The sequence below is a fragment of the Arachis ipaensis genome, chromosome B4, assembly GCF_059453495.1.
Source record: "Arachis ipaensis isolate K30076 ecotype BB chromosome B4, ASM5945349v1, whole genome shotgun sequence".
Lineage (NCBI taxonomy): Eukaryota > Viridiplantae > Streptophyta > Magnoliopsida > Fabales > Fabaceae > Arachis > Arachis ipaensis.
Window position 1 is genome coordinate 104,110,855 of NC_142439.1, and position 25,199 is coordinate 104,136,053.

The 25,199-nt window shown below is 39.5% G+C and overlaps 1 non-coding gene across 1 annotated transcript; it reads left to right on the forward strand.

Moving 5' to 3' along the window:
* Positions 1-1,382: 1,382 nt before the first annotated feature.
* LOC148568638 (small nucleolar RNA R71) lies at positions 1,383-1,489 on the forward strand. The gene has a single exon (XR_015882222.1). It is a non-coding gene; the product is annotated as a small nucleolar RNA R71 (small nucleolar RNA).
* Positions 1,490-25,199: the final 23,710 nt, after the last annotated feature.

The window sequence follows — 25,199 nt, forward strand, 5'->3', positions numbered from 1 at the left end:
TTGTAGGGCCATTTTTGTTGGCTTAGCCTCCTCAATCCTCATTTTTCTCATCATAGCTATTGACATCAGATTTATGCTAGCTCCTAAGTCACATAGAGCCTTCTCCACTGTGATTTCCCCTATAATACAAGGGATCTGGAAGCTCCCAGGATCCTTCAATTTCTGCGGTAGCTTGTGCTGAATGATGACACTACATTCTTCGGTTAGTATCACAGTCTCATTGTTCTTCCAGCTTTTCTTTTTGGTCATCAATTCCTTCAAGAACTTGGCATAGAGCGGCATTTGCTCTATTGCTTCAGCAAAGGGTATGTTGATTTGTAGTTTCTTAAAGATTTCCAAAAACCTTAAGAACTGTTGTCGTCCCCCTTCTTCTTCAATTGCTGAGGGTATGGAGCTTTTGGGACGTCTGGCTTTAGCATTTCTCCTTTTTGCTGTGAACTGGGAATGGGAATTCAGACTTCATCTCGCTCTTTTTCCCTTTTATTTGAGTTCTTCTCTTGTAAATCCTTGGGAATTTCCTTCAATTCCTTCCCACTTCTGAGGGTGATAGCCTGACATTCCTCTCTTAGGTTTGGATCGATGTTGCTGCACAGGTCATGGCTGGGAATTTGCTTGAATAGGTAGCCAATTTGTGTCTCAAGTTTCTTGATGGCAGCATCTTGATTCTGCATATTGGAGCGCACTTCCTCCCGGAACATTTTACTGTCTTGAACTTCCTTGCATATACGTTCAAGTAGAGTCTCAATCCTTGAGAGTCTATCTTCAGATGTTGATGAGTTGGAGTTGGAGTGATGAGAAGGGCCATTTTGGCTTTGGTGTGGATGTTGAGGTGTGTTGTTAGGTTGGTGCTGATATGATCTCTGTGTGGAATGTTGGTGGGCTGCATTGTTGTTGGGGTTGTGGCATCTCTGATCTTGGCCTTGATCTTGTTGATTTTCCCACCCAAAGTTTGGGTGGTTCCTCCAACCAGGATTATAAGTTTTGGAATATGGATCATGGTCTGCCTAGGTAAGTTTTCAATGTAGTTAGCTTGTTCTTGATCACCCTCTACCTCTGCATTTACTCCTTCTTGAATTGTTGATGAGGTGGTGATTGCTGCTACTTGGTTCCTCTCCATCTTCTTGGTAAGGTCAGCCAGCTGCTTGGTAATCAGCTTGTTCTGGGCCAGCAGTGCATCCACATTATTTAGCTCTATTACTCCTCTAGTGTTGCCTCTTTCAGAAGCATAGAAGTAGTCATTCTCGGCTACAGTCTCAATGACATCTATGGCTTCTTCAATGGTCTTCTTCTTGTTCTGAGATCCCCCAGATGAGTGGTCTACTGCCTTCTTTGATTTGTAAGAAAGACCCTCATAGAAGATGTGTAACTGCACCCATTCGTTGAACATATCTGGTGGGCACCTTCTTGTCAAGTCCTTAAACCTCTCCCATGCTTCATATAGAGTCTCACCATCTTGTTGCCTGAAGGTCTGTACCTCGGCTCTCAACCTGTTGATCTATTGAAGAGGATAGAATCTCACCAAGAATTTGTTCACCCACATCTTCCCAGGTTGTTAAACTCTCCTTCGGGAAGGATTCTAGCCATTTGGATGCTTTATCCTTGAGTGAGAAGGGAAACAAAAGCAGTCTATAGGTGTCGGGATGAACACCATTAGACTTCACAGTATCACATATCCTCAGGAATGTGGTTAGATGTTGATTGGGGTCTTCTTAGACACTTCCTCCGAATGAACAATTGTTCTGAACAAGGGTGATGAGCTGTGGCTTTAGTTCGAAGTTATTGGCATGTATGGTTAGCTTTTGAATGCTACTTCCACAGTTTCTTGGGTTTGGATTGATGTAAGAGCCCAAAACTCTTCTCTCTTGCCCAGCATGATTTGCTGGACCTTCTCTGCCATGGTTGTGAGCCTCTTCTTCATGATGGTTCTCCATATTCTCATCCATGTCTGGTTCAACGTACTCTTCCTCTTCCTTAGTACCAACAATTCTCTTTCCTCTTGCTTCCCTCCTTAGTCTAAGGAAGGTCCTCTCAGGTTTGGAATCGAAGGAGGTTGAAGCCCCGCTTCTTCTACCTGTCATACAACCAACAAGGCCAAAGCAAAAGAAAGATAAAGAGTATTCTTTGTTAAAAAAAATGCTGTTAGTGTGAGTGATACAATATATCAAACAGTTAGTGGGTTAGTAAACTAAATTGTAACAACTACGAGAACACCACTAACGGGTAAGGGTAAAGGGAAGGAAATAACTAAAACTGAAAGTAAATTACTCAAACAGAATTTAAATCAAACAAAGGAAAAATGCTCAATCTAGTTATCCACCAATTTAATCATTGTTGATACAAAATCAATCCCCAGCAACGGCGCCATAAACTTGATGCACGGAAACTTGTCTCTCAACAATTTTCCCTCGGCAAGTATACCGAATTGTCGTCAAGTAAAAACTTACAATAGAGTGAGGTCGAATCCCACAGAGATTGATTGGTCAAGCAATTTTAATTGGAGGAATGTTCTAATTGAGCTAAGAAGAATTTGATTTGAGAATTGCAGGAAATTAAATGGCGGGAAAGTAAATAACAGAAAGTGTAAATGCTGGAATTAAAGTGCAAAATGTAAATGGCGGAAAGTAAATTGCAGAATCTTAAATGGGAATTTGGGGAAATGAACATAAAAGTAAATGGCAGAAAGTAAAGAGAATGGGTAAGATCAGAAATGGGGGATTCATTGGGCTCAGGAGATGTTGTATTCTCCGGATCAAGTTCATCTCCATCTCTTCCTCAATCAATGCATTCATTGATCTCCTTGGCAATCTTAAGTGATTGAATTCCAATTCCTTGGTAATTCAATCTCTCAAATCTTGATCAATAGCCAATTCCTTGGTCTAATTGCTCATGAGAAGAGATGAAGAGTGGTCACTGATTATACCACATGTATTCCCAAATCAAAGTGTTGGTAGGATTATATGTCACTATATCCATCCAAACCCCAATTTGGTCCAACATGAGAAAGCATTTCTAGCATGATCTCTTCATTCCTCTTCCAAGGTTCCGAAGAGATCCAAGTATGAATAGCTTCTTTTCCAAGACAACTACCCAATTAGATGAAGATTGAAAGCTTTCTAGTAAAATCAAGAGAAAAGAAAGAAGAAGAATAATGAAAACTATTATTGATCCATCAAATTACAACAGAACTCCCTAACCCAATGAAAGGGGTTTAGTTGTTCATAGCTCTGGGAATGGAAAGCAAAGATGGAGAATACATTCTGAAAGTAAAACTAGAAGTTGCAGAGAAAGTAAAATTATACAGAGAGTAGTTCTCCCAGTGCCCCAAAAGCTCCCTTTCTAGTTCAAAACTACTCCTATATATACTACTCTTCTGATCTTCTAGTTGGCTTTTCAAGTCTTTGGATATGGGCCTTTGAATCTTGAGTTTGAAGTAGTTTGGAATCTTCAGTGGGCTCAGCTTTACTTGCAAAGAGAGTGTGAAGTAGGCATGGTCTTTAGCTAGGACGTTAGTGGCGTTAACGTTAAGTGAAAATGTGGGTTCGAGAACGTTAGTGACGATCACCTTTTTCACTAACGTTCCTAGCCCAAGATGGTTCACGTTAACTTTAACGTTAGTGGCACTAACGTGACCACTAATGTTGCCTCTTAGTCCATCGCAAGCGTTATTGGCGTTTACCTTTGCCAATAACGTTGCTCTTAGCCACCTTTTTCTCACGTTAGAGTCCACGTTAGTATAACTAACGTGGCTCTTAACGTGGGCATGCCTTAGCCTCGAGAGCGTTAGTGACACTTACCTTTGTCACTAACGCTCCAAATGCCCCTTCTCATGTTAGTGCCTCACGTTAATTGTCTTAACGTAGCTACTAACGTTGTGGTGATAGCCATCTCCAACGTTAGTGACAAAGGTGAGTGTCACTAACGTTGGCTCATCATTCCTTCCTCCACGTTAGCAGCCAACGTGGCTCATAGTGGCTTGGTCCAACGTTAGTGACAAAGGTGAGTGTCACTAACGTTGGCGATTCCTTGCTCCTCCCACGTTAGAGTTCATGTTAATGTAGTTAACATGACTCTTAACATGGCCAATTGGGCTTAGTCCAACGTTAGTGACAAAGGTGAGTGTCACTAACGTTGGCATGGTCTTCCTTTCCACGTTAGAGTTCACGTTAACTAAGTTAACATGACTCTTAACGTGGCTAATTGCCGATTTGGAGCGTTAGTAGTGTTCACTTTTACCACTAACGCTGGAGCTCCCTTTTTCTCCACGTTAACTACCACGTTAATGTAGTTAACGTGACAATTAACGTGGGCCATGATGGTCTCGAAGGCGTTATTGGCAATCACTTTTCTCATTAACGTTGCAAGTTTATTCCCATTCCACGTTAGAGGTCACGTTAATTAGATTAACGTGGCTACTAACGTGGCTCTTCCTTGCTTCCTTTGTCCTGAAATCAAGCAAATAAAGTGCATCAAAGCTCTAATCCAAGTTATGAGACATGCATTATCCAATTTGTCATTCAATTCATGCATAATTCTCATAAAATCACATAAAATTCATAATGTTTGCTTGAATCAAGATGTAAGTGATTATCTACCCAAGACTTGCTTATTAACTAAGAAAATGCATGAAACTACCCTAAAACAGTAAAGAAAAGATCAGTGAAACGGGCCAAAATGCCTTGGCATCAATAATTCCTGAAATCACTCAACAAATACATCACGGCATCAACTGGCAATAGAAGAGGATTAAAATATGGCAATTTTGAGGCAAAATAAGCATGTTTTTCATCATGGGGCAATATTAGGAAGTGAACACAAAACCATGCATTTCTTGTGAATAAGTGTGAGAAATATTGACAAAACCCCCCAAATTCTACACAATATAAACCACAAAATTGGAGTTTATCAAATCTCCCCACACTTAAACCAAGCATGTCCTCATGATTAAAATAAAAAGACCAAAGATCATGGTGATAAAGGGTTTATGAAATGCAAACTACCTAAGTGGATGCATGCAACTAATGTAAAATTATCTACCTACTTGGTCAAGAGTAAATCTATCCTCCAAGAATACATGTGAGCATATAGGGTGAAAATAGTATGTAATTCATGAATCCTACCAAATTGAACATCACTAAGGAGTGTATATGACTTGCTAAATGAACGCTTGTGAAAGCCGGGAACAAAGAATTGAGCATCGAACCCTCACCGAAAGTGTATCCGCTCTATTCGCTCAAGTGTATAGGGTTCGTCGCTCAATCCTCTCCTAATCATACTTTCCAAGATTTGTCTTTCCTATAATCAATTAACAATTACTAAATGCATGCTTACAAGTATCATGAGGTCTTATTCATGGGTTGTAACGGGGCTAGGGTGAAGGTAAGGATGTATATGGCCAAGTGAGCTTAAATTTTGAGTCCTTGATTAACCTAGGATCCCACTAGACATATAGAACAACCTATACAACTATAATACATTACCTAGCTACCCTTGAATTTCACTTTCTTGCATACTCATGCGTTCTTTTTAATTCACACCCATATGCATTGTTTTCTTCATTACTTTGTTTTGGGGTTTCTTTGTCCCCTTTGTTGCTTATATTATTTTCTTTTATTTATTTTATTTTATTTTTTATTTTTTATTTTTTTTATATTATCCCCTTTTCTTGGGGCCTTGTGAACAGAAGTTTCAATGCATATAGTCTAATCATTCAATGCATGAATATGTTTCCAAATCCTAGAATTTTCAATTACACTACAATTACACACCTATATATCTACCCAAATTTTCCAAGTATACCCTAATTAAATGATACACATCCTAACTTACCTAAGCCAATCAAGGATCCAAATTTAGGGACATTCATGGTTTTTTGCTTAGGGTTGTTGATGTGCTCTATTTAAGAACAAAGAAGGGTTTATTATGGGCTCAAAATTGGTTAGCAATGGAAGATAAGAGGGTTAAGGCCATTTGGGGAAAAGTGACTATTGAAATGATGGCCTCAATCATGTAAATGCATTCATACACAAAGTAATGGACATATAGAATCAGACAAAGCAAGGATCACAATCATAGAGAGAGAGATATGCACACAAGAATGAAATTAATGGTTAGAAGATGTAACCATGCAATAGGCTCAAAACTTTCATGCTTGTGTTCTTAGCTCAATCACTATGTTCCAAAATACATTCTTAAAGCAAGTTTACTACAAAAATTTTCAAAAATTTGGTAGGGTAGTGATAAACCACTATTTTATGGTTTATATTGTGTTTAATTGTGTGGTTTTATCAAATCTTTACCCACTTATTCATATGATAAGCATGTATTTACAACTCCTTCCTAAAATTACTCCATGGTTGAAAACTTGCTTCCTAGAAACTTTTAATTATGTATTTTAATTCTCCTTTATTCCACTCGATGCCGTGACCCCTGTGTTAAGTGTTTCAGGCTTTATAGGGCATGAATGACTTGGAAATTGGAGAGGAAGCTTGCAAAAATGGAAGGAACACAAGAAATTAAGGAGATGACCAGCGAGAAGCGACGCGGACACATGGCTCACGCGACCGCGCGAAATGGAGAAATCGTAGTGACGCACTCGCGTGCCTGACGCGAACGCATGGATTGGAAACTGCACGAGTGACGCGAATGCGTGGACGACGCGCACGTGTGGCAAGGCAAAACGCTGGATGACGCGATCGCGTGACGTGCGCAATTTGTAGAATTTGCAGAATTCACTGGGGGTGATTTTGGGCCATATTTTGACCCAGTTTTCGGTCCAGAGAAGCAGATTAGAGCCAGGGAACATGCAGAGACCGGGGAGACATCATTCATTCCACATGATTTTGAGTTTTTAGATCTGACTTTACTCCTTCTCTAGGTTTTCTCTCTACACATTCATAGTTCTTAGGATTTTGTTTTTATCGCTTTTTGGATTGGGATATTGAGAAGAGTTATTACCTCCGCCAAGACTTCATCATTCTAGTTTGTTTTCCTTACTTGTCACTTACTCTTTCATATCCTTAATTTGTTCAAAATTACTATTGGATTATTTTTAGAATTTATTAATACAAGAACTATTTTTTTTAATTGGTCTTTTTTTATTATTATTTATCATGTCTTCCTTTATTTCCCTTTCTTATTTTGTGAAGTTTACATTCATAATGAGCGAGTAATTCCATAACTTGATTGGGAGTTGATTGAAAGGAGAACCTTAAGTCGGAATGCTCAAGAGTAAAATTGTAATTGGGTTTATTGTTGGACCGCCCTCTAGTCACTGACACTAATCCTTCCCAAGGGAGAGGATTAGAACTTGTGAATAGAAATAGACTTCCAACTTGCTTGACTATCCTCTACTTGGTAAAGGATAACTAAGCAGAACAACCCTCAATTATCAATTAATCTTGGGAGAACTCCAACAAGGATAGACTTTTCGACTAATATACTCCCGGTCAAGATTTTTATTTAAATTACATAAATTCTCTGATTTAATTTCCTGTTTATCAACTCGAAACCATTTTTGAAAACATATGATTAATAAAATAGCACATCTTTCTGCAACTCGTTGGGAGACGACCTGGGATTCATACTCCCAGTATCTTAATTCTAATTTTGTGACAACCCTTCTAAATTGATAAGCGAATTTTTGTTGATTAAGAACTGTACTTGCAACATATCTCTTATAATAATTTCTTAATCCGCCAATTTCCGCCACGTCAATTTTTGGCGCCATTGCCGGGGAGTTGCAATAGAGTGCTAAGATATTGATTGGAATTTATTTATTTGCATTTTATTATATTTTGTTACTATGAGCTGCATGTTTCTTTCATTAAATGACGCGTTCACTTCCTGATCTAATCTTGCCAGTATTTGATCCTGAGATTGAAAGAACTATTTCACATATACAGCAAGCTGGGCGTCGGTTAGTCCTCTCCGAGGGCAAATCTGAAACGTCACTTGAGGAAGAAACGAGCTTCTTTTCTACTGATTCAGTTGATTTACGTGCAGGCGACATGGCAGCACCTAGGAGAGTTACTATCCAGGAAGCTGGAGCCCCTAATTTTACACTGCAACCGTTTCAAGCGCATCACCCAGCGGTGGCTGTAGATTTTGAACTCAAGACTGCACTACTCAACTTGATGCCTAAGTTTCATGGCTTACCTGCTCAAGAGCCTATCAAGCACCTTAGGGATTTCCAGGAAGCCTGTTCTACTGTCAGGCGTGATGGTGCAGATGAAACTTCTATTTTGTTAAAAGCCTTCCCATTCTCTCTTGAGGGAAAGGCGAGAGAGTGGTACTACACTCAACCCGCAACAACTGTTTCTAACTGGGATATGCTTAGAAGAGAATTTTTGGAAAAATTCTTTCCAGCTAAAGTTACTAATAAACTGAGGAAAGACATTTCCATGATTGTTCAAGACGAATCCGAGACTCTCTACGAATACTGGGAGCGCTTCAACAATCTTCTGGAAGCATGTCCCCACCATATGATTGATAAGATAGTGTTTCTCGGCTACGTCACACAGGGCATGAGGCCTCAAGATAAGACCACATTGGAAAGTGCTAGCAATGGGTCTATAAAAAAGTACAAGACCACTGATGAGGCATGGCAATTGATCAGCGACTTAGCTAAATCTACTCGGAATCACAAGCAGAAACAAATCCGGTCAAAGTTGTTGCAGAGGTATCTTCTAGCAAAGAGACTACTGTTCTGACTCAGAGTATATGTGAAATGACCAACTTACTGAGGCAGATGCAATTAAGTCAACAACAAGCTCAGCAAGCTCAACCTTCTCCACCACAGCAAAGCCAACAGTTGGTTCAACAAAGAGTATGCGGAATCTGTGCTGATTATAGTCATTATATTGATGAATGTCCGCAGCTCCAATAGGAAGACAATACTGTGGCAGCCACTCATAACTTTTATGACCGCCCCAATCAAGGGTACAATCAAGGTGGCAGCTACAACCATGGGTGGCAGGACAATTTCAACCAAGGTTGGAGAGATAATTCTAACCAGGGCTGGAGGGACAACAATAACAGAGGAGGCAGAGACAATCAGGGAAATCAGAGGTGGAATAATAACAACAACAGAAAGCAGAACCAGAACCAGCCTTACAGAGCACCTCTCCTGAGGCAATCCCAAGGACCACAACACAACCAACAACAAGTTCCTCAGATTACTTATTCTAATTCCTCTCCGAATGACGAGATGTTTCAATCCATTGCGCAAGGACAAAAGAACATGGAAAGTTCACTTAACGGTCTGACATCCGCTATACAAGCTCTCATCTCTCAGATGGGATCATCCAATACTTCAAACACTCAACATGCAAGCTCCAGTGGAATTCCTTCTCAACCCTTACCCAATCCAAAGGGTGGCATCAATGCCATCACCCTAAGGTCTGGAACCACACTGCAAGAGAGGAATCAGGAGGAGCCAAATCCACCAGAACACGCCCCAGCTGAAGAGGTGGTGGAAGTAGAAGATGCTGAAGAGGAAGAGGACATACAAGACATGGTTGAAGAAGAAAAAGCTCAACCACAGAAAGAAGCACCAAAGGATGCAGACGCTGCAGAAAACGCCCTCCCTATTCCATTTCCACAAATTGCAAGGAAGCCCAGAAAGCAAATGGAACTTGATCCCAAAATGGTAGAAATATTCAAAAAGGTTGAGGTAACTGTTCCCCTTTTTGATGTTATTCAGCAGGTACCTACATATGCAAAGTTTCTAAAAGATTTATGTATACATAAAGACAAAATTAATGAATTAGAAACTATTCCTTTAGGTAGTTCTATATCTGCTTTAATGGGAGGTATACCTGAAAAGTGTAGTGATCTAGGTCCATGTATGGTTAACTGTACTATTAGAGGTGTGATATTTTCTGAATGCATGTGTGATTTAGGAGCGTGTGTTAGTATAATGCCTTTGTCTATATATGATACTTTGAGGCTCCCTCCCTTAAAAAGGTCGGCAGCTCGTTTTGTGTTAGCAGATAAAAGCATTATTACAGTGGTTGGAATTGCTGAAGATGTATTAGTGAGCATTAAGGGACTCACATTTCCCATTGACTTCTATATCCTGGAAATGCCCCCAAATGACTCAAGAAGGCTATCATCAATCCTGCTTGGAAGACCATTCCTGAAGACTTCAAAGTTCAAGCTGGATGCATTTTTCAGAACTTATTCTTTTGAAATAGATGGCAGAATAGTGAAATTCAGTTTAAATGGAGCTATGAAGCACCCTCCGGATGATCATTCTATCTCCCAGTGTGACATCATAGATGAAACCGTGGCTGAAGTTCACCAGGAGGAATTAGAAGAGAAGTACATAGGACAAGGTCCAAGTGTGGGGACACTTTCTGAGGACGATGAGAGCACTTCACCATTATCACCAGCTCCAGATAATCCAAAGCCTGGTCATGAGCAGAAATTAGAATTAAAACCCCTCCCTCCACACCTCAAGTATGCTTACCTTGAGGATGAGCAAAAGTTTCCAGTAATCATTGCAAGGGAACTCACTTCCCAACAAGAAGAACAGCTACTCAGTGTGCTGAGAAAACACAAGAAAGCAATTGGATAGAGCCTAGCGGATATAGTAGGCATCAACCCTCAAGTTTGTGAGCAAAGAATATTCCTAGAAGAGGGAGAAAAGCCTGTCCGTCAACCTCAAAGAAGACTGAATTCCACCATCCTAGAAGTTGTCAAGAAAGAAGTGCCAGGCTACTTGAAGCAGACATCATTTACCCCATCTCAGATAGCGAATGGGTCAGTCCAGTACAAGTGGTGCCCAAAAAGTCTGGAATCACAACAGTAAGAAATGAGCATGGAGAGCTTCTGACAACTAGAGTGCAGAATTATAGAGAGTTTGCATTGACTATAGGCATCTCAACCAAGCCACTCACAAGGATCATTACCCCTTGCCATTCATTGATCAGATGCTTGATCGCCTGTCAGGTAAATCCCATTATTGCTTTTTAGATGGTTATACAGGCTATTTTCAAATTCATATAGCTCCTGAAGATCAGGAAAAGACTACTTTTACATGTCCTTTTGGAACTTATGCTTATAAGAGAATGCCCTTTGGCTTATGCAATGCACCAGCTACTTTCCAAAGGTGCATGATGAGTCTTTTCTCTGACCTTATTGAGAACGGTATGGAGGTTTTTATGGATGATTTTAGCATTTATGGTGATTCATTTAGCCTTTGCTTAGATAATTTATCTAGAGTATTAGATAGATGTATTAGTACGAACCTTGTATTGAATTTTGAAAAATGTCACTTTATGGTAAAACAAGGGATTGTACTAGGACATGTTGTGTCTAATACTGGCATTTCTGTAGATCTAGCAAAGGTGGATGTTATTTCTAGTTTACCTTACCCCTCTTCTGTGAGGAAAGTCCGTTCGTTCCTTGACCATGCAGGTTTTTACCGGAGATTCATTAAGGACTTCAGTAAGGTAGCACTACCCTTATCCAGACTACTGCAGAAAGATATTGAGTTCGAGTTCAGTGAGGATTGCAAACAAGCATTTGATAAGCTGAAGACCGTCTTGACTCAAGCTCCAATTGTGAGAGGACCAGACTGGAGCCAGCCATTTGAAATTATGTGCGATGCCTCCAACCATGCAGTAGGAGCGGCGTTGGCTCAGCGTGAAGGTAAAGATCCTTTTGTAATTGCTTATGCGTCTAAGACTTTAGACGCCGCTCAGTCTAATTACACTACTACTGAGAAAGAGCTTCTTGCTATTGTTTTTACTCTGGATAAATTCTGAGCCTATTTACTTGGTGCTAAAGTAGTAGTGTACTCAGACCACGCAGCTCTAAAGTATTTATTAGCTAAAAAGGAGTCCAAACCAAGGCTTATACGTTGGATACTACTACTACAAGAATTTGATTTAGAAATTAAGGATAGGAGTGGTAACCAGAATCTAGTGGCAGACCACTTGAGTCACCTTGAGCACATTAGGAATGACTCCACTCCTATAGATGATAATTTCCCATTTGATAACCTGCAAGCACTATCTGAAGTAGTCCCTTGGTATGCACCTGTAGCTAATTATCTAATTAGCCGCACTTTTCCTCCAGACTTTACTAAGCATCAAAGAGACAAGCTAAAAAGTGAGTCCAAATATTATATATAGGATGACCCATATCTATGGAGATGTGGCGCTGACCAGGTAATTAGACGGTGTGTGCCTCAATCAAAATTCAAGTCCATTTTAGAGGCCTGCCACTCATCTGAGAGTGGAGGACATTTTGGCCCTCAAAGAACAGCTAGAAAAGTTTTAGACTGTGGATTCTGGTGGCCTACTCTTTTTAAAGACGCTGCTGAATTTTGTAAATCTTGTTCCCCATGCCAAAGGTTTGGTAATATATCCAAAAGGGATGAGATGCCTCAACAGATTATGCTTTTCTGTGAAATTTTTTATGTTTGGGGCATTGACTTCATAGGTCCATTTCCAAATTCTAATGGTTATTTTTATATATTGTTAGTTGTAGATTACGTTTCTAAATGGGTGGAAGCAATTCCTACCCACACTGATGATGCTAACACTGTTGTTTCCTTTGTTAGAAACCATATTATTTGTCGCTTTGGATCACCACGAGCAATCGTGAGCGATCAAGACACCCATTTTTGTAACAAGAGACTAACAGAATTACTGAAGAAGCATGGGATAATTCATAAAGTGGCAACAGCCTACCATCCCCAGACTAATGGGCAAGCCGAGGTGTCTAACAGAGAGATAAAGCGTATATTGCAGAAGATAGTCAAACCTCATAGAAGAGACTGGAGCACCAGGCTACAAGATGCACTCTGGGCATACAGAACGGCTTACAAGACACCCATTGGGATGAGTCCCTTCCACTTAGTTTATGGAATAGCCTGTCACCTCCCAGTTGAGGTAGAGCACAAAGCCTTTTGGGCAGTAAAGGAGTGCAACATGGGATTTGAGAAAGCCGGAGCTGAAAGGAAGTTGCAACAGCAAGAATTAGAAAGCCTTCGCCTAGAAGCTTATGAGAACTCAAGGCTGTACAAGAAAAAGATGAAGGTTGTCCATGATAAGCACATCAAGAGGAGAGAGTTCCAACCTGGGGACTTAGTCCTCATTTACAACTCTAGACTGAGGCTCATGCCAGGCAAGTTGAGATCAAGATGGGAAGGTCCATATAGAGTAGAGAAGGCCGAGCCATACGGAGTTTTCCACCTAAGTCATCCTTCAAGCTCTGAATTCATCAAAGTTAATGGACATCGCTTAAAGCTATATCATGGTGAGAAGGCGACGAAAAACAAAGAGCTAGAGATCTTCCTCCTAGAGGATCCACCAACAGCAGAAGACTGAGCTAGCGGAGCGTCCAACTTAAGGACGTTAAAGCAAAGTGCTGGGTGGGAGACAACCTACCATGGTATGATCGTTCCTATCTTTCTTCTTAGTTTTCTCTTTCAATAACTCTTCTCATTATTAGCACATATAGTTTGCATCTTCATTTGCATAATTGCATAAAAAAAATGCACGCGACGTGTAAGCGTCGCTGATGCGTCCGCATCACAAGTGCATTAGGAAGAAAAGAAAAGTGAACAAAGAGTCACGCGAGAGCGTGGCTGGAGGCGTGCCTATGGCAAAAATTGACCTACGTGACCGCGTCATTGATGCGTCTGCGTCATGTGGGAAAACTACCTCCCACGCGTTCGCGTCAGGCACGCAAACGCGTGCCTTGAAAATCGACGTAAGAAAGGGTGCATGGCAGTAAGTTGTAATGGAGTGGGGCTGGAATGGCACTAGACGCACAAGCCTTAACACGCGAATGCGTGCCCCACGCGTCCGCGTCGTCTGCCAATCTTGGCCTTTCATGCAATCGCGTCCACCACGCGAACGCGTCATCCTGAAATTTGGCAACAATGAGTTTCGAACAGAGAGTTGTGCGAGCGCGAGGCTGTCCTCGTGCCAGTAGCACCGAACGAGTCATGCATTCGCGTCGTTTCATCTAAGCGCCATTCGCGCGAACGCGCACCCCATGCGTCCGCGTCGCTTGCGCCGCACAGCTTATCCAAATCTGCCAAAATATCTTATCTTTTTCTCCCCCAAATCCTACTTTTTCTTTTCCCTTCCTCCTTCTCCCTTCTTCTTCCTTCTTCCTTATTTCTCACTTTCTACTTTCTCTCTCTCACCACCATTATCAAGGTTTTTCTTTTCTTCTTCCCTCTTTACTTTTCTATTCTTCTTCTTGTTCTTATGTTTTCTTTTTCTTTTCTTTTCTTTCTTTTTACCTTCATTATCCATGTTTTTTTTTTCTTTCTTTTTCTTTTAATTGGTGTTGGAAATTTATTTGGGTAATTATTATTTCTAATGATTTGCTTGTGGATTGTTACGGATCTTGTTTGACAATTATATATTAATTTTTAAGGGTTGCTTGCATGTTCCATCTAATACTTTCAATAGCTTATTTACCATGCATGCTATGTGTTTGTGAAAACGCCCGTATGTCATTGTGCACTATTTTTAAGATTTCTTTTATTCTTCTACTCTAAATACTTGCTTTTCACAAAACCCTTTTTATATTATATTATTTAAATATAATTGTTATTACAAACAGGTTATTAGTTTGAAAGGCTTGGTAATCTAACTTGGACATTAAATGCTTGATCTATGCTACTCATGCCTTTGCCGGCATGCCAATAAACACCTTGCATTTAATTGTCATCATATGCACTTGCTATATTTCCATTGATGATCTTTCACATGTAGTCATGACCATGTGTTAACATCATTCATCTTTAATGTGCATTGATTACCACCTTTCCCGTTCTCTTCCTTGCTCTATCCCTTGAAGTTTTAACATCCTTACTCTTCCCCTTTCAGGATGGCCACCAAGAAAGGAAAAAAGAAAGCTACTCCCAAATCAACAGCAAGAAGAGGAACAAAAAGAGCATTAGTGGCAGAGCCATCTTCAACTGCTGTTAAGCCTTCAACAAAAAGAATTAAGAGGATTATAAAGGTTGATGAAAAAGAGAAAGCCTTCCCAGCAAAGGACACTGCGTGATTACCAACCGCTACTGTGAGCAGATGTTCCCCATACTGGCAGAAAGGAGTTACAACAATGAATACCTTTTTATCCTTCCGACCTGTATTGCTAAATTTGTTGAGCCGCGAATTGAGCGACGACAATGGGGATTCCTACAGAGACAGCCACGGCAGGTTAATCTTTCCTGGGTAGTTGAGTTCTACTCTAATTTCCACCTGCCAACCCTGGAGTCTTTCTATGTCCGTCAGAAGCAAGTTCCCATTACAGAAGAGGCCATTCAGCGAGCTTTAGATCTTTCCTCTACTCTAGAAGGACTGGACGCATTTCAAGAGGCCACACTCAAGTGCTAGACGTACCAATTTGACTGGGACACCGTTCTCAGAGTTATCGCACAACCTAGCAGCAAATGGATCTACGGATACCATCGTTCCCGACCTAAGGGAATATCGGCTTCTGCACTTACCTTGGAGGCTCGCGTATGGGCACAGATCATGTCCCATTATGTCTTTCCAAGCACCCACGAGTCCTCCTTCACTGCAGACATGGCTGTTTCACTCTGGTGTATCCTTACAGACCAGCACCTAAACTTACCAAGACACATCCGGAATGCAATGGGACACGTACAAATTGCGGGCAACTTACCTTTTCCCGCCTTGGTTTCAGATCTCGTCTCAGTAGCCAAAGTCTCCTACAGAGCTGGGGACACCAAAGCCATGCTTCCACGGGATGATCAATACGTCCCTAACGGGAAATATATCAGACCTCCAGTAGCCACTACAAGCCAACCTACTAAACCGGCTGGAGATATTCCTCCTTCAACACCACAAGCACCTACAACAAACCAACTGCTCCATCAGATACTTGAAAGGTTGGATTGGCAGAAACACAAAGTAAAGCTAAGAGAGCGCCGTAACAAGCACCGATTCACATACCTCAAGAAGCTACTTATGGGAAACTACAAAGACCCAGACACCCCGGACTCCACTTCCTTTACCAGCACAGGGAGCCATGACGGTCCCGACTGTGGAGATACTGCTACCAGCCCCCCTTTATTCCTGACAGATGGCACCGAGGATGGTGCAAGACCTTAAGTGTGGGGAGGTTGGTCAGTACCTGACTTCCGGAGGTAATTTCTCTTCCTTAACACCAATAAAATAGGATATTTAGTTAGTTTTTCTTCTGTAGAATAGGATAATTGCATAGTAATAGGTTAGTTGCATGCATATTCTACTTGATTGAAAAGATAATAAGTTTCTTCTAAGACCCTATTTTTGTTAGAACAAAATTTCACTAATTTTAATCAAAACTTTTATGTTAATTTTGCTTGAAGTTGCATTTGGAACATAGTTTAAAAGGCTAAGAACACACAACCCGTAAGATTTGAGCTTAGTTACATGGTTACATTATTTAACCATAAATATTTTATTCTTGTGTGTTTACTTCTCTATGATTGTAATCTATATTTTGTTTCATCCTATATGTCCAATGTTTAATATATTTATATGCTTGCATATGATTGAGGCCATTATTTGTTTAGCTCACTTATCCCAATTAAGCCTACCCCTTAAGTTACCTTTGTTAGCCACTTTGAGCCTTTAAATCCCATTTGTTCTGTATTTTACCACATCACTAGCCTTAAGCGAAAAAACAATTATATATCCCAATTGAATCTTTGGTTAGCTTGAGATAGAATTGTGTGTTAATTGAGTATGGGAAGATTGTGGGAACAAAAGATAATAAGGGAATGTGTCATGATAATATAATGGGAATTTGAGTACCTACTCATGTGAAACTATAAGAATTAAAAATCCATGTGCATTGATAAGCTATGTTTATTTTCATGTTTTAAAAAAAATCCAAAAATATTCAATAAATAAATAAGGGGATAAAATTACCCCAATGCTAAGTTAAAATTCAAAGATCAATGCATATATGATAAAATTAAAATAAAGTTGATACATGAGTATGGAATGTGAAAAGGAAATTTTGGGTAGCTAGGTATGAAATTTAAAATTATATAGAATATATATATGTGTTAGGTGAAAGCTTAGGTTAATTAAAGATTCAATTCATAAGCGTACTTAGCCATATATGTACCCTTACCCTTACATTGGCCCCATTACAACCTTGAAAAGACCTCATGATGTTTGCATTGGTACGTTAAATGTTGTTGATTGGTAAGGTGTAGAACAAATTTTTGAAAGCATGATTAGAGAGGAGTAGAGTGATCACCCTATACACTTGAGAGACTAGAGTGTACATACATCATCAGTGAGGGTTAAATGCGTAAATTCTATGTTCCCTGCTTTCATGAGCTACCTTCTTGCATTTTTATCTATTCTTACTGTATAAGAATTGAATTAGTGGAATTTAATTTGTGATTGTCTTGAAGAGCTTATTTACTTTTAATCAAGTGGACAAGAATCATATAGTTGCATTCATATGTATAGGTTGCATTGCATTGCATGAGTTTTACATGTTCCTACTCATTTATTTTATCCCTTTCATGTAAGCATGAAGACATGCTAATGTTTAAGTGTGGGGAGGTTGATAAACCACTATTTTATGGTTTATGTTGTGTTTAATTGTGTGGTTTTATCAAATCTTTACCCACTTATTCATATGATAAGCATGTATTTACAACTCCTTCCTAAAATTACTCCATGGTTGAAAACTTGCTTCCTAGAAACTTTTAATTATGTATTTTAATTCTCCTTTATTCCACTCAATGCCATGACCCCTGTGTTAAGTGTTTCAGGTTTTATAGGGCATGAATGACTTGGAAATTGGAGAGGAAGCTTGCAAAAATGGAAGGAACACAAGAAATTAAAGAGATGACCATCGAGAAGCGACGCAAACGCATGGCTCACGCGACCGCGCGAAATGGAGAAATTGTAGTGACGCACTCGCGTGCCTGACGTGAACGCAAGGATTGGAAACTGCACGAGTGACGCGAATGCGTGGACGACGCACACGCGTGGCAAGGCAAAACGCTGGATGACGCGAACGTATGGATGACACGATCGCGTGACGTGCGCGATCTGCAGAATTTGCAGAATTCGCTGGGGCAATTTTGGGCCATGTTTTGACCCAGTTTTTGGCCCATCGAAGCAGATTAGAGCTAGGGAACATGCAGAGACCGGGGAGACATTATTCATTCCGCATGATTTTGAGTTTTTAGATCTGACTTTACTCCTCCTCTAGGTTTTCTCTCTAAACATTCATAGTTCTTAGGATTTTGTTTTTATCACTTTTTGGATTGGGATATTGAGAAGAGTTATTACCTCCGCTAAGACTTCATCATTCTAGTTTGTTTTCCTTACTTGTCACTTACTCTTTCATATCCTTAATTTGTTCAGAATTACTATTGGATTATTTTTAGAATTTATTAATACAAGAACTATTTTTATTTTTAATTGGTCTTTTTTATTATTATTTATCATGTCTTCCTTTATTTCCCTTTCTTATTTTGTGAAGATTACATTCATAATGAGCGAGTAATTCCATAACTTGATTGGGAGTTGATTGAAAGGAGAACCTTGAGTTGGAATGCTCAAGAGTAAAATTGTAATTGGGTTTATTGTTGGACCGCCCTCTAGTCACTGACACTAATCCTTCCCAAGGGAGAGGATTAGAACTTGTGAATAGAAATAGACTTCCAACTTGCTTGACTTTCCTCTAGTTGGTAAAGGATAACTAAGCAGAACAACCCTCAATTATCAATTAATCTTGGGAGAACTCCAACAAGGATAGACTTTCCAACTAATCTACTCCCGGTCAAGATTTTTATTTAAATTACATAAATTCTCTGATTTAATTTCCTGTTTATCAACTCGAAACCATTTTTGAAAACATCTGATTAATAAAATAGCACATCTTTCTGCAACTCGTTGGGAGATGACCTGGGATTCATACTCCCAGTATCTTAATTCTAATTTTGTGACAACTCTTCTAAATTGATAAGCGAATTTTTGTTGATTAAGAACTGTACTTGCAACGTATCTCTTATAACAATTTTTTAATCCGCCAATTTCTGCCACGTCAGGTAGGGTACCCCAAAACACAGTTTCTTGGAAAAGAAGTTATTGTTTTGACCAAGTAACTCTATAGAAACTAACTATCATGCAAGGAGTATTTACAAGCAAAACTAACTACACATACAATGTACTAACTAGCAAAAGATAAATCCATGGGTATTGAAGGGAAGAGATTGTTACCCATGGAGATCGGTCGAACGACGTCCCCACACTTAAAAATTAGCACGGTCCTCCGTACTACGAACAATGTGCAAAGGGCCGTCGGGATCGGAACCGTCGCTATCCTCTCCCTCAGAGCTCCCATCACTCGGGTTTGAGGTGGATGTTAATATTTCGGGTTCCTCCAGGCTAGGGGTAACACAACGCAGAAGCTTCTTGATGTAAGTATATTGGCGTTGATTGCACCGCTCATATCTATCAAGCTTCCGGTGAAGATCTTCTATCCTTTGATTTGTGGATCTTTGCCGTGGTAGTGATGATGAAGTGGAAGGAATAGTAGGTGGAAGGACTATGTCAAGGCTCGGGTTGTTCATGGGAAGATGTAAGTATTTTTCGGTTGGGACCACATCGCCCTTAGCCAGAACTATAATCTTTCTGTCCTTTACTTCCCAAGGAACACCCGCAGCAGCAACTAAATCAGATACCAATGCTGAAAATGGTAAATTACCCCAGTCGTGAACTTGGCTCATCGCTTGCTTGACAAGAAGTGGAATGTTCACCGGCTTCTCCGTGAGAACACACCAAACAAGCAAGGCGAGGTCTGCCGTGAAGGATGACTTGTGGGTGCTAGGTAGCGCATAGTGAGATAGGATCTGGGCCCAAGCTCTAGCTTCCACAGTGAGGAAGCGAGCGTCAATGCTGTTGGGCCTCATCCAGAGTCGACCATGGATCCAAAATACCTCTGGCTCAGCAATGACTCGAAGGATCGAGTCCCAATCAAATCCAAACTTCTCTCGCTGATGTAAGATTTCTTGGTAGCCATCCATGTCACTTGGCACCGGTAGGACATTAAGCACTTGCTGAATAGCCTCTTTCGAAACTAGGACTTGCTTGCGGCGCATGTATACCGATTGAAGGGAAGAAAGATAGTAGTTAGTGTAGAACTCTTCAACCCAAGCATGTCCTCATGCTAAGAATAAAGAAGGACAAGAAAAGGGTTATGAACATTTATTCAATGCAAATAAACTATATGCACCTATCTACATGCATGCAACTAAATGCAAGATGATTCTACCTACTTGGTTAAAAGCAAATCAATCTCCAAGAACATATATAAGCAAGTAGGGCAAAAGCTCATATGACGACTCACAAACTCTACCAATTCAAATATCAAAATGAAGTTCAAATAGACTTGCAAAAAGAAAGCCCATAGAAGCCGGGAACAAGGGATTGAGCATTGAACCCTCACCGGACATGTATCTGCTCTAGTCGCTCAAGTGTATAGGATAGATTCACTCGATTCTCTTCTACTCATGCTTTTCAAGATTTTTTTTTCATCTAACAATCAACAATTATTCAATGCATGCATACATTTATCATGAGGACTTATTCATAGGTTGTAATGGGGCTAGGGTAAAGGTAAGGATACATATGGTCAAGTGAGCTTGAAATTTGTATCTTTGATTAGCCTAAGCCCTCACCTAACACGTACAATAACCTATACAATTCTAGTACACAACCTAGCTACCCATGATTTCCACTTTTTTACATGCTCATGCATTTTCTTTAGTTCACATTCCATATGCATTGATTTTTATTGAACTTTACTTTGGGGCATTTTTGTCCCCTTTTTATTTCTTTTTCCCTTTTTTCTTTTTTCTATATTTTTTTCTTATATATATATATATATATATATATATATATATATATATATATATATATATATATATATATATATATATATATATATATATATATATATATATATATGTTCTTTTTCTTCTTCTTTATCATCATTTTTTTAAAGTATATACAAACATATCAATGCATATGGTTTTACATATGGTGCATGAATATGTACCAAATTCCCAATATTTTCAACAAAAATATAAAATGCATTTTTTCCTCAACCAATGTCCCAAGTTTCCCATACCCAAATGATACACACCCTCACTAGCCTAAGCTAATCAAAGATCCAAATTAAGGGACATTTATTATTTTTTACTTAGGGGTAGTGATGTGCTAAAATTAAGAACAAAAGGGATTAAATAGGCTCAAATTTGGCTAACAATGGTTGATGAAAGGTAGGCTATTTAGGTAAGTGAGCTAAATGAAATTATGGCCTCAATCATATAAATGCATATATACATAGAACAATGGACATATAGAATCAAACAAATCAAAGATTACAATCATAGAAAGAGAACAATGTACACAAGAATGGAAATAAGTGGTTATATGATATAACCACACAATTGGGCTCAAAACTCACATGCTTGTGTTCTTAGCTCAAAAACCATGTTCCAAAATAAATTCTTCAAGCAAGTTCATCACAAAAATTTTTTCAAATTGGTAGGGTGCCTTAAAAACAATTTTTTTTCTTGGAAAAGAAATCATTACCCTAATCAAGTAGTCCTAACATAAAAAGAAGTGGTGAAATATGTACAAATTCTAACTAACATGCAACCTATCATGAAATGCAATAACTAGGAAAGAAAATCAAGAATTGGTGTTGAAAGAAAGAAATTGTTACCCATGGAGATCGGTCGAACGACCTCCCCACATTTAGAAATTTGCACCGTCCTCGGTGTATGAAAAGAAGATCAAGGTGGATGGGTTGCTACAATTGATGAGTTTCTTCAAAGGGTTGTGCGGAAGGACTTGTTTGTTGCCCCATTTAAAAGCTTTTCCATTCCTTTCCTTCTTAGTGGCCAACCTAAAAGGAAAGAGAGAGAAGGATAATTAAGCCTACAACAAATATATTAAAGCAAAAAAATATAGGCAAGGGCTAATGCCAAATAAGAGTAAGGTTCTCAAATACATGGTAGCTACAACATGTGAGTGAGAAAGCAATTCAAGCAAAGGCATATTAACTAATACTTGATGCAAGAACAAGTTAAAGCATGGGTACATGACATGAAGAGCATGTTGCATCAAGCTTAATCAACAATTTACACAAACAAGATTAGTGATAAGCATGAGAGCATTTGGTCCCATCCTAACTCAATGATGATGAGGTACAAAAACAAGGGATCATGAGTCAGGAAGAACTAAAGTACTAATCTTGTGTGTAGAGCAAATATTACAATTAATGCCAAACAAGTCACAAAGTACCAAGATTAACCAAGAAATTCTCAACAATTGAATATAAGAATCCAACACCATTATTAAAATAAGAAACTTAGAAAATAAAATAAGAACAAGCTATAAAAATAAAATTAAAATGCAATGAATGATAATATGCAAATGCAACAAAAGAAAATGGAAGAAAAGATTTTTTTTGAACCGGTGTGGACGCGTCATGCACGCCCATGCGTCGATTCACAGGTTGGCTCATGGACGCGTACGCGCCAGGTGCGCGCACGCGTGAGTTGGTTTATGCCTCACGCACAAAGTAGGCGCAAGTTAGGCAAAACTCTCTGGAATTTGGCTTGGAGGTGAAATCTTTGCATCCACGCGTACGCGTACATGGCGCGTCCGTGTGGATGATCGAAAATGCTTGAGGCGCGCGTACGCGTCAGGTGCGCGCACGCACGGGTTGGTGCTCTGTTTTCAAAATTTTTCCAAGTTCTTGCACCAAACCAAGCATTCCAAACCTCCAAACAGCTACCAAAACACCATAAAACCTTATATAACCTACTAAACTACCAATTATACTCAACAAACTCAACAAAACATGAAATTAAACTAATTACCAATATGTACAAAAGGGAAAAATGAAAAGAATTTACCATGGTAGGGTGTCTCCCACCTAGCACTTTTGTTTATTGTCCTTAAGTTGGACTTATGGGGAGCTCCTCTTATGGTGGCTTGTGCTTGAAGCTATCCTTGAACATCCACCAATGCTTGAATCTCTAATAAACTTTAGTCTTCAAAGATGATAACTCCAATCCTTGATGGAGTTCTACACAAGCCATGGGCTCCCAAATTTGATTCTCCTCGTGCGATCCGGGATCCCACACTTTGTTTTGACACCCATCTTCAAATTGATCATCATAATTCCAATTGGGTGGCATGACCTTAGAATTCTCAATTAAGCATCCAAACATTCTCCTAGACCCATGCAATTTGATTCTACACCAACCATTACTATTCAACTTGGAGCGCACAACCATCATGAACTTAGAGCGATGTTTCCAACCACTACACAACTCTCTCTTACCCTTAACTCCACAAAGAGCTCTAAGTTGACCATCATTTTCAATCAAACCATATTCAAGTGGAAAATTAAAGATTAGAGATAAGAATTTTACCCATTTGAATGTTGTGTAGGATGGTGACTTAGGAAGGGGTGGTCCCAATGATCTTTCAAGCTCCACTCCCTTGTGCTTTTCCTTGACTATCTCCACCTCTTTATAACTTTCCTCAACTTCAACATCTTCCTCTTGGTGGCTTGCTTCCAATTCAATCTCTTCTTTATTGCTTACCAAGGATATGGGAGGTGAGGTATCTTCTTCTTCAATCTCCATGTCAAGCCCAATTGGAGAGGATTCAATTGTACATAAGAATTCTTCAATGATTGAATCCATCTCTTGGTCAACCTCTTCAAAGGCTTCAACCACTTCTTCCGACTCAATTATCTTAACTTCTTCCTCTTGTTTCACTCCTTGCTTCAACTCCTCTTCTTTACCTTGAAGCTCTAAACTCACTCCCTCACTATGCTCCTTAATTGCCTCTCCACATTCGTCAATGGGAGTGCTTTGATTACTTAGGCTTAGTCGGGAGGAGGCCATGTTGCTAACAGCTTCCACTAGGATAGCCATCTTGGCTCCTAGCTCCTTAAAATTCTTTTCATCCCCCTCTTGTCACCTTAAGATATGAGATTCAAGATCTCTCAATTCCAACATGGAGGCTTCATCGGAGGGTGGTGGTGGGAGAGAGGGTTCATTGTTTGAGGGGAAGGCATTATAGTTGGAAGGTGGTTCATTTTGGTAGGGGTATGGAGATGGTGCATATTGAGGTGGTTCTTGAGAGTAATTGTGTTGGAATGGTGGTGGTTCCATGTGTGGTTCATATGGTTCATAAGGTGGTTGGCATGATGGATAAGGATTAGGGTCATAATGAGATGTTTGGTGGTAGGGGGCTTGTGAGTAAGGTGGTTCAAAGTCATGTTTAGGGGGTGGTTCATAGGCATGTGGTGGTGGTTGTTGACAATCACAATAAGGGTCACCACATCCATTAGATTGATATGCATTAGAATTAGAATTATACCCATAAAAGTCCGGAGGTTATTGCCAAGAAGGGTGATCAATCCTTTGAGGCTCCTCCCACCTTTGTTTGTTCCATCCTTGATGCACATCCTCATTGTAGCTTCCATTTCCTACAACATAATTTGAACAAAACTCATAGCCAAAGTGAGGACGAGAATTCATAATAGCAAATAAAAACAAAAGCTAACAAAATTAAGCAACAAAGTCCTAAAGCTAACAAACACTAACAAATAAGCGAAAGGCAAATATATTCACAATATTCACAATAGCTAATAATGTAACACCATTGCAACTCCCCGGCAACGGTGCCATTTTGATAGTTGAGTTTTGCTCGATGGTCTAGATTTTCTTCTTATAGAAAGAATAACTTCGTTGTAAGCATAGCTCCAAACCAACAAACAATTCTCACATCAAAAATATTGGTTGTCACATGTAACAAACCCCAAATGAAAATTAACTGGAGTATTTGAACTCCGGGTCGTCTCACAAGGAATTGCAATAAAGTGCTCAATTATTGGCTATGAAGATGCAAGGGGGGTTTGATTTTGATGTTTGACAAGAAAATATAAATGACAAGAAAGTAAAATAACAAGAACTAATAAAATAAGGGAAAAGTACTCTTGGCTAGACATAGGTAATTGAGATCACCATCCTTTTCTACAAACCAAATATTGATAATTATGAGGTACCAACCTATTAAGTCTACTTCCAAAAGCTTTAAGTACGTAATATCCACTCCTAAGCTTGAAGTACGTCAAATAGGCTTGATCACATC